Source organism: Zootermopsis nevadensis, unplaced genomic scaffold (assembly GCF_977971745.1).
Source record: "Zootermopsis nevadensis isolate Lab colony 2312 unplaced genomic scaffold, Znev_1.0 Znev_ptg000023l, whole genome shotgun sequence".
In the NCBI taxonomy this organism is placed as follows: Eukaryota; Metazoa; Arthropoda; class Insecta; order Blattodea; family Termopsidae; genus Zootermopsis; species Zootermopsis nevadensis.
The window spans coordinates 1,359,284-1,370,791 of NW_028259155.1; positions in this window are offsets into that span (position 1 = coordinate 1,359,284).

Below are 11,508 nucleotides of genomic sequence, written 5' to 3' on the forward strand. Positions count from 1 at the left end.
TTTGGTCCCAAGTCGCGAAAAGTCGCAAGTCCCAAAAGTCGCAAATCCCAAGTCACGAAAAGTCGCAAGTCCCGTGTCTATGCCCTTCACGGTCTCTGCCTTACGTGGTGTCAGACGCAACTGGGCTTATCAGAGACGGCACGTCAAGGGCCGTGTGAGGCACAGACCGCGTTCGTCAGAGACAGTACATCAGATAGGCATCAGGTGGGGAGATTTTTGAAAGAAATTTTGAAAATTTTCGAAAAATCAAAAAATGCAGGAAATCGTCCAAAAAGTGCACAAAACTAAGAATTTTTGAAAAATTTCAACTTTTAATTTTTTTCAGAATTTTTCGAAAATTCTTGGTTATGTGCGCTTTTCAGAAGATTTGCAGTGCTTTTTGATTTTTCTAAAATTTCGAAAAAATTGAAAATATTTTTTTCTAAATTTGACCTGACCCTTCCCTATCAGAACTAGACTCTGCCAGACCCCAACCCTGCTATTGTCTACTTCACACAGTCTCAGCCGTACTCTGTGCCTCAACCGGTATCTGCTTTACACGGTGTGATTCACCAGGTCTGCTTGACTCCGTCTCTGGTTAACAGGGTCTCTGCGTGACTCGGCCTGTGCCTCACCGGTCTCTGCTTGATACGGTGTGTGCATCAGCCTGTTCATGCTTGACTCTGTCTCTGCCTCACCCGAGCTCTGCTTCCCATTTTCTGTGACTCACCACGTCTTCGCCTCACTCTGTGCCACACTTCTCTCCTTGCTTTCGATCTGTGCCTCACCCGGTCTCTGCCGAACCGGGTGTTTCCACAGACGGCCTGGCAGATGTCGGATGATACAGACGCCGTATCCTGCAGGGAGCGAGTCCGGCAGACACCGCGTCCGGCAGTGACCGGGACGTCCACAGACGGTCCTGGCCGGGATAGTGAGAAGTCGCTTGTCCCAAGTATTGAGAAGTCGCTTGTCCCAAGTCGTCTTGAGAAGTCGCTTGTCCCAAGTCGTCTTGAGACGTCGCTTGTCCCAAGTCTTGAGAAGTCGCCTCTCCCAAGGCATGAGAAGTCGCCTGTACCAAGTCTTGAGAAGTCGCTTGTCCCAAGTCTTGAGAAGTCGCTTGTCCCAAGTCGTGAGAAGTCGCTTGTCCCAAGTCTTGAGAAATCACTTGTCCCAAGTCTTGAGAATCACTTGTCCCAAGTCTTGATAAGTCGCTTGTCCCAAGTCTTGAGAAGTCGCTTGTCCGAAGTCTTGAGAAGTCCTTTGTCCCAAGTCTTGAGAAGTCGCTTGTCCCAAGTCTTGAGAAGTCGCTTGTCCCAAGTCTTGAGAAGTCACTTGTCCCAAGTCTTGAGAAGTCACTTGTCCCAAGTCTTGAGAAGTCGCTTGTCCCAAGTCTTGAGAAGTCACTTGTCCCAACTCTTGAGAAGTCGCTTGTCGCAAGTCTTGAGAAGTCGCTTGTCCCAAGTCTTGAGAAGTCGCTTGTCCCAAGTCTTGAGAAGTCACTTGTCCCAAGTCTTGAGAAGTCACTTGTCCCAAGACTTGAGAAGTCACTTGTCCCAAGTCTTGAGAAGTCGCTTGTCCCAACTCTTGAGAAGTCGCTTCTCCCAAGTCTTGAGAAGTCGCTTGTCCCAAGTCTTGAGAAGTAGACAATAGCAGGGTCGGGGTCTGGCAGAGTCTAGTTCTGATAGGGAAGGGTCAGGTCAAATTTAGAAAAAATATTTTCAATATTTTCGAAATTTTAGCAAAATCAAAAAGCGCTGCAAATCTTCTGAAAAGCGCACATAACCAAGAATTTTCGAAAAATTCTAAAAAAAATTAAAAGTTGAAAATTTTCAAAAATTCTTAGTTTTGTGCGCATTTTGAACGGTTTCCTACGTTTTTTATTTTTCGAAAAATTTAAAAAAAGTTATCAAAATTTTCTCCTCATTATCCCGGCCAGGACCGTCTGTGCACGTCCCGGTCACTCCCGGACGTGGTGTCTGCGGACTCGCTCCCTGCAGGATACGGCGTCTGTATCATCCGACATCTGCCAGGCCGTCTCAAGACTTGGGACAAGCGACTTCTCAAGACTTGGGACAAGCGACTTCTCAAGACTTGGGACAAGCGACTTCTCAAGACTTGGGACAAGCGACTTCTCAAGACTTGGGACAAAGGACTTCTCAAGACTTGGGACAAGCAACTTCTCAAGACTTGGGACAAGCGACTTCTCAAGACTTGGGACAAGCGACTTCTCAAGACTTGGGACAAGCGACTTCTCAAGACTTGGGACAAGTGACTTCTCAAGACTTGGGACAAGTGAGTTCTCAAGACTTGGGACAAGCGACTTCTCAAGACTTGGGACAAGCGACTTCTCAAGACTTGGGACAAGCGATTTCTCTAGACTTGGGACAAGCGACTTCTCAAGACTTGGGACAAGCGACGTCTCAAGACGACTTGGGACAAGCGACTTCTCAAGACGACTTGGGACAAGCGACTTCTCACTATCCCGGCCAGGACCGTCTGTGCACGTCCCGGTCACTGCCGGACTCGCTCCCTGCAGGATACGGCGTCTGTATCATCCGACATCTGCCATGCCGTTTGTGGAAAGACCCGGTTCGGCAGAGACCGGGTGAGGCACAGACCGAAAGCAAGGGGAGAAGTGTGACACAGACAGAGTGAGGCGAAGACGTGGTGAGTCACAAAAAATTTAAAGCAGAGCTCGGGTGAGGCAGAGACAGAGTCAAGCATGAACAGGCTAATGCACACACCGTATCATGAAGAGACCGGTGAGGCACAGGCCGAGTCACGCAGAGACCCTGTTAACCAGAGACGGAGTCAAGCAGACCTGGTGAATCACACCGTGTAAAGCAGATACCGGTTGAGGCACAGAGTACGGCTGAGACTGTGTGAAGTAGACAATAGCAGGGTCGGGGTCTGGCAGTGTCTAGTTCTGATAGGGAAGGGTCAGGTCAAATTTAGAAAAAATATTTTCAATTTTTTCGAAATTTTAGAAAAATCAAAAAGCACTGCAAATCTTCTGAAAAGCGCACATAACCAAGAATTTTTGAAAAATTCTGAAAAAATTAAAAGTCGAAATTTTTCAGAAATTCTTAGTTTTGTGCGCTTTTTGGACGATTTCCTACGTTTTTTGATTTTTCGAAAATTTTCGAAAAATTTTAAAATCTTCAAAGGGGTACCCCTTTGAGAAATTTCAAAAATTGTCGAAATTTTCAAAAAATCGAAAATGGTTGCAAACGGCATGAAACGCAAAGATAAATAAGAATTTTTGAAATTTGAGACAAAAATTTTGAAAACGGAATTTTTCAAAAATTCTTGGTTTTGGGCGCTTTTTGGACGATTTCCTACGTTTTCTGATTTTTCGAAAATTTTCGAAAAATTTGAAAAATTTGAGAAATTTCAAAAATTGTCGAAATTTTAAAAAAATCGAAAATGGTTGCAAACGGCATGAAACGCAAAGATAAATAAGAATTTTTGAAATTTGAGACAAAAATTTTGAAAACGAAATTTTTCAAAAATTCTTGGTTTTGTGCGCATTTTGAACGGTTTCCTGCGTTTTTTGATTTTTCGAAAAAATTGAAAAAATTTATCAAAATTTTCTCCTCACTATCCCGGCCAGGACCGTCTGTGCACGTCCCGGTCACTGCCGGACTCGCTCCCTGCAGGATACGTCGTCTGTATCACCCGACATCTGCCAGGCCGTCTGTGGAAAGACCTGGTTCGGGTGAGGCACAGACCGAAAGCAAGGGGAGAAGTGTGACACAGACAGAGTGAGGCGAAGACGTGGTGAGTCACAGAAAATGGGAAGCAGAGCTCGGGTGAGGCGGAGACAGAGTCAAGCATGAACAGGCTGATGCACGTACCGTATCAAGCAGAGACGGTGAGGCACAGGCCGAGTCACGCAGAGACCCTGTTAACCAAAGACGGAGTCAAGCAGAGACCTGGTGAATCACACCGTGTAAAGCAGATACCGGTTGAGGCACAGACAGAGTACGGCCGATTGGACGATTTCCTACGTTTTCTGATTTTTCGAAAAATTTGAAAATCTTCAAAGGGGTACCCCTTTGAGAAATTTCAAAAATTGTCGAAATTTTCAAAAAATCGAAAATGGTTGCAAACGGCATGAAACGCAAAGATAAATAAGAATTTTTGAAATTTGAGACAAAAATTTTGAAAACGAAATTTTTCAAAAATTCTTGGTTTTGTGCGCATTTTGAACGGTTTCCTGCGTTTTTTGATTTTTCGAAAAAATTGAAAAAATTTATCAAAATTTTCTCCTCACTATACCCGGCCAGGACCGTCTGTGCACGTCCCGGTCACTGCCGGACTCGCTCCCTGCAGGATACGTCGTCTGTATCACCCGACATCTGCCAGGCCGTCTGTGGAAAGACCTGGTTCGGGTGAGGCACAGACCGAAAGCAAGGGGAGAAGTGTGACACAGAGTGAGGCGAAGACGTGGTGAGTCACAGAAAATGGGAAGCAGAGCTCGGGTGAGGCAGAGACAGAGTCAAGCATGAACAGGCTGATGCACGTACCGTATCAAGCAGAGACGGTGAGGCACAGGCCGAGTCACGCAGAGACCCTGTTAACCAGAGACGGAGTCAAGCAGAGACCTGGTGAATCACACCGTGTAAAGCAGATACCGGTTGAGGCACAGACAGAGTACGGCCGATTGGACGATTTCCTACGTTTTCTGATTTTTCGAAAAATTTGAAAATCTTCAAAGGGGTACCCCTTTGAGAAATTTCAAAAATTGTCGAAATTTTCAAAAAATCGAAAATGGTTGCAAACGGCATGAAACGCAAAGATAAATAAGAATTTTTGAAATTTGAGACAAATTTTGAAAACGGAATTTTTCAAAAATTCTTGTTTTTGTGCGCTTTTTGGACGATTTCCTACGTTTTCTGATTTTTCGAAAATTTTCGAAAAATTTGAAAATCTTCAAAGGGGTACCCCTTTGAGAAATTTCAAAAATTGTCGAAATTTTGAAAAAATCGAAAATGGTTGCAAACGGCATGAAACGCAAAGATAAATAAGAATTTTTGAAATTTGAGACAAAAATTTTGAAAACGAAATTTTTCAAAAATTCTTGGTTTTGTGCGCATTTTGAACGGTTTCCTGCGTTTTTTGATTTTTCGAAAAAATTGAAAAATTTATCAAAATTTTCTCCTTACTATCCCGGCCAGGACCGTCTGTGCACGTCCCGGTCACTGCCGGACTCGCTCCCTGCAGGATACGCCGTCTGTATCACCCGACATCTGCCAGGCCGTCTGTGGAAAGACCTGGTTCGGGTGAGGCACAGACCGAAAGCAAGGGGAGAAGTGTGACACAGACAGAGTGAGGCGAAGACGTGGTGAGTCACAGAAAATGGGAAGCGGAGCTCGGGTGAGGCAGAGACAGAGTCAAGCATGAACAGGCTGATGCACGTACCGTATCAAGCAGAGACGGTGAGGCACAGGCCGAGTCACGCAGAGACCCTGTTAACCAGAGACGGAGTCAAGCAGAGACCTGGTGAATCACACCGTGTAAAGCAGATACCGGTTGAGGCACAGACAGAGTACGGCCGATTGGACGATTTCCTACGTTTTCTGATTTTTCGAAAAATTTGAAAATCTTCAAAGGGGTACCCCTTTGAGAAATTTCAAAAATTGTCGAAATTTTCAAAAAATCGAAAATGGTTGCAAACGGCATGAAACGCAAAGATAAATAAGAATTTTTGAAATTTGAGACAAAAATTTTGAAAACGGAATTTTTCAAAAATTCTTGGTTTTGTGCGCTTTTTGGACGATTTCCTACGTTTTCTGATTTTTCGAAAATTTTCGAAAAATTTGAAAATCTTCAAAGGGGTACCCCTTTGAGAAATTTCAAAAATTGTCGAAATTTTCAAAAAATCGAAAATGGTTGCAAACGGCATGAAACGCAAAGATAAATAAGAATTTTTGAAATTTGAGACAAAAATTTTGAAAACGAAATTTTTCAAAAATTCTTGGTTTTGTGCGCATTTTGAACGGTTTCCTGCGTTTTTTGATTTTTCGAAAAAATTGAAAAAATTTATCAAAATTTTCTCCTCACTATCCCGGCCAGGACCGTCTGTGCACGTCCCGGTCACTGCCGGACTCGCTCCCTGCAGGATACGTCGTCTGTATCACCCGACATCTGCCAGGCCGTCTGTGGAAAGACCTGGTTCGGGTGAGGCACAGACCGAAAGCAAGGGGAGAAGTGTGACACAGAGTGAGGCGAAGACGTGGTGAGTCACAGAAAATGGGAAGCAGAGCTCGGGTGAGGCAGAGACAGAGTCAAGCATGAACAGGCTGATGCACGTACCGTATCAAGCAGAGACGGTGAGGCACAGGCCGAGTCACGCAGAGACCCTGTTAACCAGAGACGGAGTCAAGCAGAGACCTGGTGAATCACACCGTGTAAAGCAGATACCGGTTGAGGCACAGACAGAGTACGGCCGATTGGACGATTTCCTACGTTTTCTGATTTTTCGAAAAATTTGAAAATCTTCAAAGGGGTACCCCTTTGAGAAATTTCAAAAATTGTCGAAATTTTCAAAAAATCGAAAATGGTTGCAAACGGCATGAAACGCAAAGATAAATAAGAATTTTTGAAATTTGAGACAAATTTTGAAAACGGAATTTTTCAAAAATTCTTGTTTTTGTGCGCTTTTTGGACGATTTCCTACGTTTTCTGATTTTTCGAAAATTTTCGAAAAATTTGAAAATCTTCAAAGGGGTACCCCTTTGAGAAATTTCAAAAATTGTCGAAATTTTGAAAAAATCGAAAATGGTTGCAAACGGCATGAAACGCAAAGATAAATAAGAATTTTTGAAATTTGAGACAAAAATTTTGAAAACGAAATTTTTCAAAAATTCTTGGTTTTGTGCGCATTTTGAACGGTTTCCTGCGTTTTTTGATTTTTCGAAAAAATTTAAAAAATTTATCAAAATTTTCTCCTCACTATCCCGGCCAGGACCGTCTGTGCACGTCCCGGTCACTGCCGGACTCGCTCCCTGCAGGATACGTCGTCTGTATCACCCGACATCTGCCAGGCCGTCTGTGGAAAGACCTGGTTCGGGTGAGGCACAGACCGAAAGCAAGGGGAGAAGTGTGACACAGACAGAGTGAGGCGAAGACGTGGTGAGTCACAGAAAATGGGAAGCGGAGCTCGGGTGAGGCAGAGACAGAGTCAAGCATGAACAGGCTGATGCACGTACCGTATCAAGCAGAGACGGTGAGGCACAGGCCGAGTCACGCAGAGACCCTGTTAACCAGAGACGGAGTCAAGCAGAGACCTGGTGAATCACACCGTGTAAAGCAGATACCGGTTGAGACACAGACAGAGTACGGCCGATTGGACGATTTCCTACGTTTTCTGATTTTTTGAAAAATTTGAAAATCTTCAAAGGGGTACCCCTTTGAGAAATTTCAAAAATTGTCGAAATTTTCAAAAAATCGAAAATGGTTGCAAACGGCATGAAACGCAAAGATAAATAAGAATTTTTGAAATTTGAGACAAAAATTTTGAAAACGGAATTTTTCAAAAATTCTTGGTTTTGTGCGCTTTTTGGACGATTTCCTACGTTTTCTGATTTTTCGAAAATTTTCGAAAAATTTGAAAATCTTCAAAGGGGTACCCCTTTGAGAAATTTCAAAAATTGTCGAAATTTTCAAAAAATCGAAAATGGTTGCAAACGGCATGAAACGCAAAGATAAATAAGAATTTTTGAAATTTGAGACAAAAATTTTGAAAACGAAATTTTTCAAAAATTCTTGGTTTTGTGCGCATTTTGAACGGTTTCCTGCGTTTTTTGATTTTTCGAAAAAATTGAAAAAATTTATCAAAATTTTCTCACTATCCCGGCCAGGACCGTCTGTGCACGTCCCGGTCACTGCCGGACTCGCTCCCTGCAGGATACGTCGTCTGTATCACCCGACATCTGCCAGGCCGTCTGTGGAAAGACCTGGTTCGGGTGAGGCACAGACCGAAAGCAAGGGGAGAAGTGTGACACAGAGTGAGGCGAAGACGTGGTGAGTCACAGAAAATGGGAAGCGGAGCTCGGGTGAGGCAGAGACAGAGTCAAGCATGAACAGGCTGATGCACGTACCGTATCAAGCAGAGACGGTGAGGCACAGGCCGAGTCACGCAGAGACCCTGTTAACCAGAGACGGAGTCAAGCAGAGACCTGGTGAATCACACCGTGTAAAGCAGATACCGGTTGAGACACAGACAGAGTACGGGCGATTGGACGATTTCCTACGTTTTCTGATTTTTCGAAAAATTTGAAAATCTTCAAAGGGGTACCCCTTTGAGAAATTTCAAAAATTGTCGAAATTTTCAAAAAATCGAAAATGGTTGCAAACGGCATGAAACGCAAAGATAAATAAGAATTTTTGAAATTTGAGACAAAAATTTTGAAAACGGAATTTTTCAAAAATTCTTGGTTTTGTGCGCTTTTTGGACGATTTCCTACGTTTTCTGATTTTTCGAAAATTTTCGAAAAATTTGAAAATCTTCAAAGGGGTACCCCTTTGAGAAATTTCAAAAATTGTCGAAATTTTCAAAAAATCGAAAATGGTTGCAAACGGCATGAAACGCAAAGATAAATAAGAATTTTTGAAATTTGAGACAAAAATTTTGAAAACGAAATTTTTCAAAAATTCTTGGTTTTGTGCGCATTTTGAACGGTTTCCTGCGTTTTTTGATTTTTCGAAAAAATTGAAAAAATTTATCAAAATTTTCTCCTCACTATCCCGGCCAGGACCGTCTGTGCACGTCCCGGTCACTGCCGGACTCGCTCCCTGCAGGATACGTCGTCTGTATCACCCGACATCTGCCAGGCCGTCTGTGGAAAGACCTGGTTCGGGTGAGGCACAGACCGAAAGCAAGGGGAGAAGTGTGACACAGAGTGAGGCGAAGATGTGGTGAGTCACAGAAAATGGGAAGCAGAGCTCGGGTGAGGCAGAGACAGAGTCAAGCATGAACAGGCTGATGCACGTACCGTATGAAGCAGAGACGGTGAGGCACAGGCCGAGTCACGCAGAGACCCTGTTAACCAGAGACGGAGTCAAGCAGAGACCTGGTGAATCACACCGTGTAAAGCAGATACCGGTTGAGGCACAGACAGAGTACGGCCGATTGGACGATTTCCTACGTTTTCTGATTTTTCGAAAAATTTGAAAATCTTCAAAGGGGTACCCCTTTGAGAAATTTCAAAAATTGTCGAAATTTTCAAAAAATCGAAAATGGTTGCAAACGGCATGAAACGCAAAGATAAATAAGAATTTTTGAAATTTGAGACAAAAATTTTGAAAACGAAATTTTTCAAAAATTCTTGGTTTTGTGCGCATTTTGAACGGTTTCCTGCGTTTTTTGATTTTTCGAAAAAATTGAAAAAATTTATCAAAATTTTCTCCTCACTATCCCGGCCAGGACCGTCTGTGCACGTCCCGGTCACTGCCGGACTCGCTCCCTGCAGGATACGTCGTCTGTATCACCCGACATCTGCCAGGCCGTCTGTGGAAAGACCTGGTTCGGGTGAGGCACAGACCGAAAGCAAGGGGAGAAGTGTGACACAGACAGAGTGAGGCGAAGACGTGGTGAGTCACAGAAAATGGGAAGCAGAGCTCGGGTGAGGCAGAGACAGAGTCAAGCATGAACAGGCTGATGCACATACCGTATCAAGCAGAAACGGTGAGGCACAGGCCGAGTCACGCAGAGACCCTGTTAACCAGAGACGGAGTCAAGCAGAGACCTGGTGAATCACACCGTGTAAAGCAGATACCGGTTGAGGCACAGACAGGGTACGGCCGATTGGACGATTTCCTACGTTTTCTGATTTTTCGAAAAATTTGAAAATCTTCAAAGGGGTACCTTTTTGAGAAATTTCAAAAATTGTCGAAATTTTCAAAAAATCGAAAATGGTTGCAAACGGCATGAAACGCAAAGATAAATAAGAATTTTTGAAATTTGAGACAAAAATTTTGAAAACGGAATTTTTCAAAAATTCTTGGTTTTGTGCGCTTTATGGACGATTTCCTACGTTTTCTGATTTTTCGAAAATTTTCGAAAAATTTGAAAATCTTCAAAGGGGTACCCCTTTGAGAAATTTCAAAAATTGTCGAAATTTTCAAAAAATCGAAAATGGTTGCAAACGGCATGAAACGCAAAGATAAATAAGAATTTTTGAAATTTGAGACAAAAATTTTGAAAACGAAATTTTTCAAAAATTCTTGGTTTTGTGCGCATTTTGAACGGTTTCCTGCGTTTTTTGATTTTTCGAAAAAATTGAAAAAATTTATCAAAATTTTCTCCTCACTATCCCGGCCAGGACCGTCTGTGCACGTCCCGGTCACTGCCGGACTCGCTCCCTGCAGGATACGTCGTCTGTATCACCCGACATCTGCCAGGCCGTCTGTGGAAAGACCTGGTTCGGGTGAGGCACAGACCGAAAGCAAGGGGAGAAGAGTGACAGACAGAGTGAGGCGAAGACGTGGTGAGTCACAGAAAATGGGAAGCAGAGCTCGGGTGAGGCAGAGACAGAGTCAAGCATGAACAGGCTGATGCACATACCGTATCAAGCAGAGACGGTGAGGCACAGGCCGAGTCACGCAGAGACCCTGTTAACCAGAGACGGAGTCAAGCAGAGACCTGGTGAATCACACCGTGTAAAGCAGATACCGGTTGAGGCACAGACAGGGTACGGCCGATTGGACGATTTCCTACGTTTTCTGATTTTTCGAAAAATTTGAAAATCTTCAAAGGGGTACCCCTTTGAGAAATTTCAAAAATTGTCGAAATTTTCAAAAAATCGAAAATGGTTGCAAACGGCATGAAACGCAAAGATAAATAAGAATTTTTGAAATTTGAGACAAAAATTTTGAAAACGAAATTTTTCAAAAATTCTTGGTTTTGTGCGCATTTTGAACGGTTTCCTGCGTTTTTTGATTTTTCGAAAAAATTGAAAAAATTTATCAAAATTTTCTCCTCACTATCCCGGCCAGGACCGTCTGTGCACGTCCCGGTCACTGCCGGACTCGCTCCCTGCAGGATACGTCGTCTGTATCACCCGACATCTGCCAGGCCGTCTGTGGAAAGACCTGGTTCGGGTGAGGCACAGACCGAAAGCAAGGGGAGAAGTGTGACACAGACAGAGTGAGGCGAAGATGTGGTGAGTCACAGAAAATGGGAAGCGGAGCTCGGGTGAGGCAGAGACAGAGTCAAGCATGAACAGGCTGATGCACGTACCGTATGAAGCAGAGACGGTGAGGCACAGGCCGAGTCACGCAGAGACCCTGTTAACCAGAGACGGAGTCAAGCAGAGACCTGGTGAATCACACCGTGTAAAGCAGATACCGGTTGAGGCACAGACAGAGTACGGCCGATTGGACGATTTCCTACGTTTTCTGATTTTTCGAAAAATTTGAAAATCTTCAAAGGGGTACCCCTTTGAGAAATTTCAAAAATTGTCGAAATTTTCAAAAAATCGAAAATGGTTGCAAACGGCATGAAACGCAAAGATAAATAAGAAT